Source organism: Atta cephalotes, assembly GCF_000143395.1.
Source record: "Atta cephalotes unplaced genomic scaffold scaffold00016, whole genome shotgun sequence".
Lineage (NCBI taxonomy): Eukaryota > Metazoa > Arthropoda > Insecta > Hymenoptera > Formicidae > Atta > Atta cephalotes.
In genome coordinates this window covers 4,034,718-4,043,422 of record NW_012130080.1, presented here as the reverse complement: position 1 = coordinate 4,043,422, position 8,705 = coordinate 4,034,718, and positions in this window count along the sequence as shown.

The following is an 8,705-nucleotide window of genomic DNA, read 5'->3' as shown; positions in this document are numbered from 1 at the left end:
AAGAGAGAGAGAGAGAGAGAGAGAGAGGAAACGACGGGAATTCGCCGCATAGCAACCATTGTACCGCGACGATGATATCTCGGTTTATAGGTCGTCTTCGATTTTTCAAATCTCTTTTCCTCTTTTTACGATACTCCAGAGGCCCAGCCACGGATTCCCAAAGGTGACGAAGAGGAACGTAGAAGGCACGTTCTATAAGCCGACGACGACAGGATGACGCGGAGAGATCTATTCTAGTAAAAAAGCACGATAAATTGCTCGTCGCTCAGAGCGCGGGATTTCGCGAGGATCGCTCCGAACGAAGCTCTCCGATTTAGCCTCTCTATATCCCTTAATACCATCGCAGGTCCGTTCCTTAAGTTTGATATCACAAACGCCGCTCTAATGGAGGAAAATAAAAGATTTCGCCGTATAGCAAGAAAAGAAGCCGTTCCATCTGCGTGATTCACAGTCTCGAAGAATCAGATTCATTAAACAGAAGGAAGTAAAAAAAAGTCAGTGAACTTAGTAAGTGAAGTAAAAAAAAGATCGCATGAACCCAGAACGAACGATTTTTCCAAAGTATCTAAACATTTAGATAGACACAGATTTGAAAATAATTTTCCTGTGCCATCAAAATAATTATGTAAGAAACTCAAGTATAATGAGAAAAGCTGTAAAAAAGTATTGACAGTCTAGTAACTAACTTGACTGTCTTACATAATTATTTTTATAAGAAAATTATTTTCAGATATGATATTTAACTAAATTTTTAAGTAAATCATTAAAAATGCATTCTCTTTCCATGTATAATATAATCAAATGAATTAATATAAATTGCTTGTAAAGATAATAAGAGTCTTTAATGTTACATATTTTTTGTTAGTCTTATCGAATTAAAACAACTGCAATATATTTTTATATCAATGAAGGATTTCATGAATGTTAAAAAGAGATTTCCATAGAAGATTGAAGTTGTAAAGAGTCAAATTGCTGACTGATAAGCGCAATCGGTCGATTTGTACTACTCGATATCACGATCGGTGTCACTGTTTCAAGGATTGGCATTACATCGTGTATCTCTCGTGGAACTGCTTATACTCGACGGGAGGGAATCTCAAAGAGGCGTTTCCATGACGACTACGAGAGCGAGTGGCACTGAGAACTAGTGATTCATCGCTAACATCATCGTGATAATCTCGCTTGACATGTAAAAAGCAGATTCAAAAATATTACTCCATTAGATACGAATGCAATGCGAATTAAAGAATAAAAGTTCACGTTCGCGTCAGCCGCGCAATTTAATTTCTACATTGTATATCTATAGAAAATCTCCTCGCGATACAATCGTTTCATATTACACAATATGGAAGTGACATTTATCATACACTGAGAGATAAACAAGTTCAAAGCTTCTATAATGAGAAATGTCACTGCCGTATTGCGTAACATGATTCAACCGATACCACCGTGCTCTGCGCGAATTTGCTCGTCCATTTCCGATCAATACACGACCGACCAACAAACTGTTGTCCAGTCTCTAATCGATATTGATCAACAATAATAATGGACTATTGTGAATGTTGTCGCGTTCAAAAGAATCATAAAATTAGTTTACGGAATAATTAAGCGAACAGATTAAATTACAAATGTTTAAAATTTTCGATATATTTTAATACACTAAAAAATAAAACGTTAATTTTAACTTAAAGATATACAATGGACTTTCTGAGACTTAATGGGCCGTCAGTTTAATAGATGCGAGCCATTACAATTTTAAAAGCTCTTCGAAGGATCATAACCGTCTTGAGAATTCAATTCGCAATTATGCAAAAATGTTCAAATTAATATTTATGTGTTAATTTCCATTGCATGTCTTTAAATTAAAATAAGTTTTATTTTTTACAGTGTACGAAAAACATGACTTTGTTGTATCAAATTTAAAAACAGATCTGAAAATAATTTTGTTAGACCAACAAAATAATTATTCAAAAATTAATTACAGAGGAAATTTAAGCATGATGAACAATGTTACAAAAAGTTTTAATATTCTAGCAATCAAATTAAGCATCCTGATTATTTTAATATTTTGATAGTCCAACAAAATTATTTTCAGAGCTGCAGCTAATTAAATTTTTAGATAGAAAGAAGACTTTCCTTTTCTATTCCTACGAGGTTTTACGAGACATGAAATTCCAAACGTCGTCGTTCATCGTATACTCGCAAAGTTTTTTTATACTCGCAAAGAAGCTCTCAAAAAATTACATTTACTCGCTAACGATTTAGCCATCGTCGTTCACGCGCGACGCGTACGCCTCTTTAAAGGATCGGTCACGTAATTGCGGCAAGAGTTTTCCTTCTTAATGGGCCGTCAGTTTAATAGATGCGAGCCATTACAATTTTAAAAGCTCTTCGAAGGATCATAACCGTCTTGAGAATTCAATTCGCAATTATCATGACAGACTTCTCATTTAAAAATATTAATAAAGCAAGAATATTAATAAAGCAAGTTTTAACAGGGACGGTGTCGAAATATTGTAAAAATATTTGAAATGAGAATGTTATTTTGCTGCTTCTTTTATTCCAAAGATAATATTTTGGATAATCTAAAGTTAGTGCCGAAAAATACTGTCACACAAACATGACGCTTCACACCTACAAAGCCTCATTTGCGTGTCAGTTATGCAGTGCCGTGAAGAGTGCCAAAATTGCGACAGAATATAATTAATTTTCAGTAAGAATTCTAAAATGAATCCGCTTGATGAGATCCTTATTTAACTTGGGTTTCTATGCGACTTAAAAAGAAAAAAGGTTGAAATAAATGTAAAAAATGTATGTTGATATTTCCAATGCAACATTGTAATGCATATTATAATGCTAAGGATAAATGGAGTAAATAACTACATGATGTTAAGAAAATTCCATATTAATGTTGATCCAAATTAATTGTGAGATAAATTTTTTTTATATTTGTAGTATAATATGGTATCTCTAATTATATGGTACATAATTATGATTAATACTGCCATAAATGTTAGTACTAATTATATTTATAATTCCATTAAAAATGTACATAGTTGTCCGAAAATGATTATAAATAGTTATTATTATTATAAAATGGTTAGAATTATTAACATAATTTAACTATTTATAATCATTTTTAGTGTCAACTATATGTACATATATTTTAATTGTATATATTTATTATCATAAATACTAAAAATTTTCCTCTCAATGTAGATTAATGTTTTTAATCACGAATTTGTTCATAACAGTCACAGTAAAAAAAGAGATGAGATTATATAATATATTCAAATTAATATCATTCATGCAGAAATCATTCATATTTCTTTGTTTAAACAAATGTATTCAACATAACACCTAAATTCTTTTCAAGACCGAGAAAAATTTTCAATCTTCTTAGCTAAATGCATATAAAACACTTAATATCAAAACTGTAATGTCTTTTGAAGTAAGCCTTTTAAAGGTTTTCAAAGTTAGTTTATGTGGTACTACAACTGCTTCCAATATATCATGACGACCTTAAGGTTACACACGACGACCAGATTAACGAGGACAGCTCTGCGGCAATGAACACGCAATGCACAGCCACGAACGTTTTATCCTGTAAAGGGGAGGACACGCTCGTGCTCTTTTTCCCTTTAAAACACATATTGCACGGTAAAATACGGTAGCACGTTCGAAAGCGTGGCAGCTTTTATCCGTAACGCAAAGTTCGAAATGTCGATGATAATACTGTAGATACAACATGCTGCGTTTTTAGGATCAAAAAACTTTTCCTCTTTTTATTAAACGTTCTTCTTTTTTTTCTATTAGATCGTTTCCTTACTTCAAAAATGACAGAACCCAAAAAATATGATTTTCAAATTATTACTATAAATGATTTAGGTAAAGATTATTACTTTACAATCACTGAAAGTAAACTAATTTAATAGTCCATTCGACAAATAACGTCATTCTTAGAATTTTCAAAAAAATATTATCATAATTCGTTCTAAAAGAATGACACATTTGAAGTTATATCTCTCGTTTTTGTAAAAAAAAGAATCTTCTACAGAGAATATTTAGAGTTAAGACGATTTTGGTAATCCAAATTTAAAGAAGAAATTGTTTTATTTTGAATTTAGTTCTTTAATTCTTAGAACTAGAAAAAAAAATTGAAAATTAATTGAATCGAGATTAAAATTAAATTACATTAGAAAATTATTATAATTTTGTACGTTATCAAACATGTCACAATTTTTAAAAATAATTTTTTAAAAGTTATAAGACAAAAATGACATTTAAAATTTGTCAATATTGATTTAACAATTCCAATGAATCATAAAATTTTTCTAACATCATTACTAGTTATATGAGGATGCTTAAATTCTCTTGAAAACACTCTCGAGAATTGTAAGATATCTAACTAAAAAATAAGTGTTGCTTTTAAAAATAAATAAAAGGTTGAACAAACGTTGCTTTTAAAAATAAATAAAAATTGCTTTTAAAAGCGATGTAATCTTATCGGCGAAGGAAATAACGTCTTCGACGTTCGGAAAAACAAAGTAACATTAAAATTATTTGTTGAACTAGTGAAGAAATTTGCAAACGTAAAACTTTTTACAAATCCTAAGACAAGCAACGACGCTTTGACGAATTGGCTCTCCCACTAAGATCGAATATTTCTCAGACACAGCTGCAAAATAAAATTCAAGAGGGTAGCAGTCGGCTGTAAAAAGAGCAACGCGAATTCCGAGCTGTCTACGTTCCGGAGCGACTCGGAAATAAGAAACATAACAAATTTATCTCAAGCAACTCCAAGACACGAGTATTCCGCTATCCGACCAAGTTTTTATCGAAAAATTAATTATACATTAGATTCAGTAATTAAATTAAAAACTGCACTCAAGAGATAATTCGAATAATCATAATTTATATATATATATATATATATATATATATATATACAATCTTGAATGATTTTATGATTTATTTATCCATTTATATAATTATACATATATTCATATATCTCTGTTTCTCATTAAATATAAAATTTAAATATGAAAATGTTTGCTTCTTTTACATCATATATTAAAAAGATATTTTTCTTTTTAATTCTATCATTTTATTCTTAAATATTTAAAGATATTTAAGTATACTAAATATATATATATACACTATTAAATATCTCGCAATTTGAGCACATTTCGCGTTTTCAAGAATTATTGGAAATTAATAAATTACAGTTCACATTCGGATATTTTTATATCCGTTTCCGACATTCTCCGAATATATATAATATATATATATATAATATTTCCCGATTTCACTTTAAAATCTGATTGAAATATTTGAAAATTTTTAGATCCATGCAATAACTCTTATATCATTTTCATATTTTCTCATACTCTTCTGCTTTCTGTCAGTCAAAAATTCACGACTGTGTATTTTTCTTGAGATAAATATACACGCGTCATCCGGTAGTCAGATCAGGGAGAGATCTTAACAAGCGCATAAATATGACAATGTTTAAACGCGCGCTGAACCTCCTCGTATAAACGATGAAAAAACGATGAAAAAACGATATTCAAGTCAAGAATATACAAAGAAAAATTTTGTTTTTTTTTTTAAGTCTCAAAAATGAACCGAGAGACATTTACATAAAGACCGAGTTTACGGAAGTGACTGTGACGGGTCGCGAATCTCGCGATAAGAGCACATAATTAGCATAATATTAATTATCCCTACGTGCGGTCTTTCACATATTCAAGTAATCGTGTACTTCCTAGACATTTTTCTCTAAACGGATATGGATCTGTTTCCGACAGAAATAACAAGGGTCTGATTCAAAAGGATGGGAAGTAGCTTAATTTTAATTATACTGCTTGTATCGGATAAGTTTAAATAAGACTCTTCAAGATAAATTCCAAATTAATTCAAGGAATATATTTCCAAATTCTAATTTCAAATCCTAATTTTTAATGAAACGATCTAATATTGAAAATTAAAAATCTCATTTCACGAATAGATAAAATTCCGTTTTCTATTCAATTCCAAATGGATTTTATTCTGATAGAAATTTTATTCTCTTGAACTGTTAAGATATTCAACGTCAAAGATTGAAAAATTGAAATGAAGACAGATTGAAATCTTCTTGATAAGAGTGAAAAATAGTGCAACATTAAATTAATTCCATCAATATTAATTTATTATTGATATGTCGCAATTATAAAGTCAAATATTGCGCTATGTCACAATCGTTATGTAACTCGACAAAACGTTATTAAACAAGAAGTAGAAAATTTCGTTGCGAGATGAATTAAAGATTGTCGTGTAACCCATGTTTCGCCAAGTAAGCGTACTCGATTCCTTACTCCTACGGTTTTTCGATAAGAATAATTATTTTCGAGCGGATGAGCGAGGTCGCGCACGTGTAGATCCTGCGGGAACGCGAAAACATCCCCCTTCGCTGGCGAGGAGAGGATCGGATTACAGGGCTCTATCCTCTGGCACGAATTCAATTTTCCAGCTAAATATACGCGGCGCGTATATTTGGCGAATCGGTCGGTTGTTTCAATCGTGAGCTTCACCACGCCTCGGCAACGCTATGGAGAGTCCCCGAGCTAAAATCAATGGCGCGCACTCGGAGAAGAGGACAAACGTAGGTCTAGCCGAAAATAGGCAATAATCTGGATTGTTCTCGAGAGTGGAGAATCCGAATCGTCTTGCCCGCGTAGACGAATTAATTAAGACATCCTATGTGATCTTACTACGTGCAATTATTCCGAAAAAATTCATGGAAAACTAAATTAATTACTGATAAATCAGGAAAATTAATTTAAAAAATAAATAGATTTAAAAGTTTAAAATATCGCTACTTATAATTACAAGAAGTTTCTCTGTATATACAGAAATCAATATTATTAGATTATTAAAGATAAATAAAAATACATACATTTGAATTCATCATAAAATATTAAAAATAAATATATTAATAATTTGAATCATAAATTAATTAAATAAATATTGTATGGAACGTTTTGTAACTTTTGCTGCTCGCGAAAAATTTTTCAATATATTTGGAAGTTGCAATTTTTCACGGGATAGTCATTTCAATTGTTGTGATCGTAATGTGATAAATACAAAAACATTTCGAGTAGATTACTTTCGTTGAGTCATCGCGAACTATTTTCAGTTAACCAAGCAATGGAACTTTCCATCATGCTTTTACTGACATTTATAAAGAAAAATACAAACAAAATTATTCCTCAATTCTATTCTTAATGAATGCTATTACGTGAATCTATTTATCAAAATATATGTGATAAATCTAACGATAAGCTTAATGACATCTATTGTTAAAAGGAGGAAGTGAAACAATTCTAACTTATGCAAATCTCTGAAATGCAAAATTACAAACAAATTTAAAATTAAATATTCGAATTCTTTAATAAATTTGTATTAATTTTCCAATTTATCACTTTTAATAATTCTATAATATTTATTCCATAAAGTACAAGCAAAACATAATTAATTCCTTGACCAAAGAACTCGTAATAATGCACTACTAGTAACTAGAATCAAACTCGCTAAACCTAAATGACTGTGTGGATCAGTCTCGGGGAGTTTACAGAATTTTATTTTTTATTGAAAAATATTAATTGGAAAATATTCTACTATATTAAACTATATTAAAACTATATTAAAAAATAAAATTTATGTTTTTAGGAAAATATATGATACGGATATGAACCCGAATCTATCTGTCTCTAAAAAAGTTTATAGAATTATTTTTTAGTATCAGCCTGACATCTCTCTCACGAATACCATGCGATTGTATATAGTCGATAAGGCGGTCACACTGTTTATCATTATCTCGCGAGATTGCAAGTATTTTCCATCGTATAATTTTCATTTATTAATACTCACAGCTTCCATGCGGCTAAACATATTATAGGTCGCATTGTTTTGAATTTGATTTTTCAAAAATAACTTGGTGACTACCTCGGTTAAATAATCACTAATCGTGATAAATGATAAGCGGACGAGTTGATGGATCAAAGTACGCGCCAGATTGTTCTTAATCATGACTTCAATTATATTAACTAATTGTGTTTTATCATGTTGAAGAATACACATTATCAGCAAACGTGATAATAAATAGCTATTGCTGCTCGAGTGAAGAGTCAAGAAAATCCGCAGGGAGCTGTGTTATCGATACACGTGGAACCATCTATCGACAACGCCTGTCGGATCGCATTGCATTTGTGGAATACACGACGGATGGCGCGGAGCGTCCATCAGCTAACTGCTAAGAGATTGCGAATAATCAAAAAAGTAATGCCCGTATTCATAATCAGACCTTGTACGTAAAGCTTCCTTAAATTTATCTTTAGATCAGAAGCCAATGAAATAATTCGTAGAGTATCTAAAGATAAATTTAAGGAAACTTTAAATATAACGCCTGACTATGAATACGAGAATATGAGACAGAGAATAGAAAATAAGAATTTCAACCTATCAGAAATTTCACATGGTTTCTGATAAGTTGAAATTCTTATTTTTTGTTTCCTTATTTCTTTCATTATACGTAGCCCTTGACAAGTGAGAACTGAGAACCAAAAGCCGGTATTCATAGTTAGTCTTATATTTAAAATCGTCTTAAGTAATGTCTTAAGATGCTAATATGGCTCTCTGATTAATTCGTGACATTTTAAAACGTT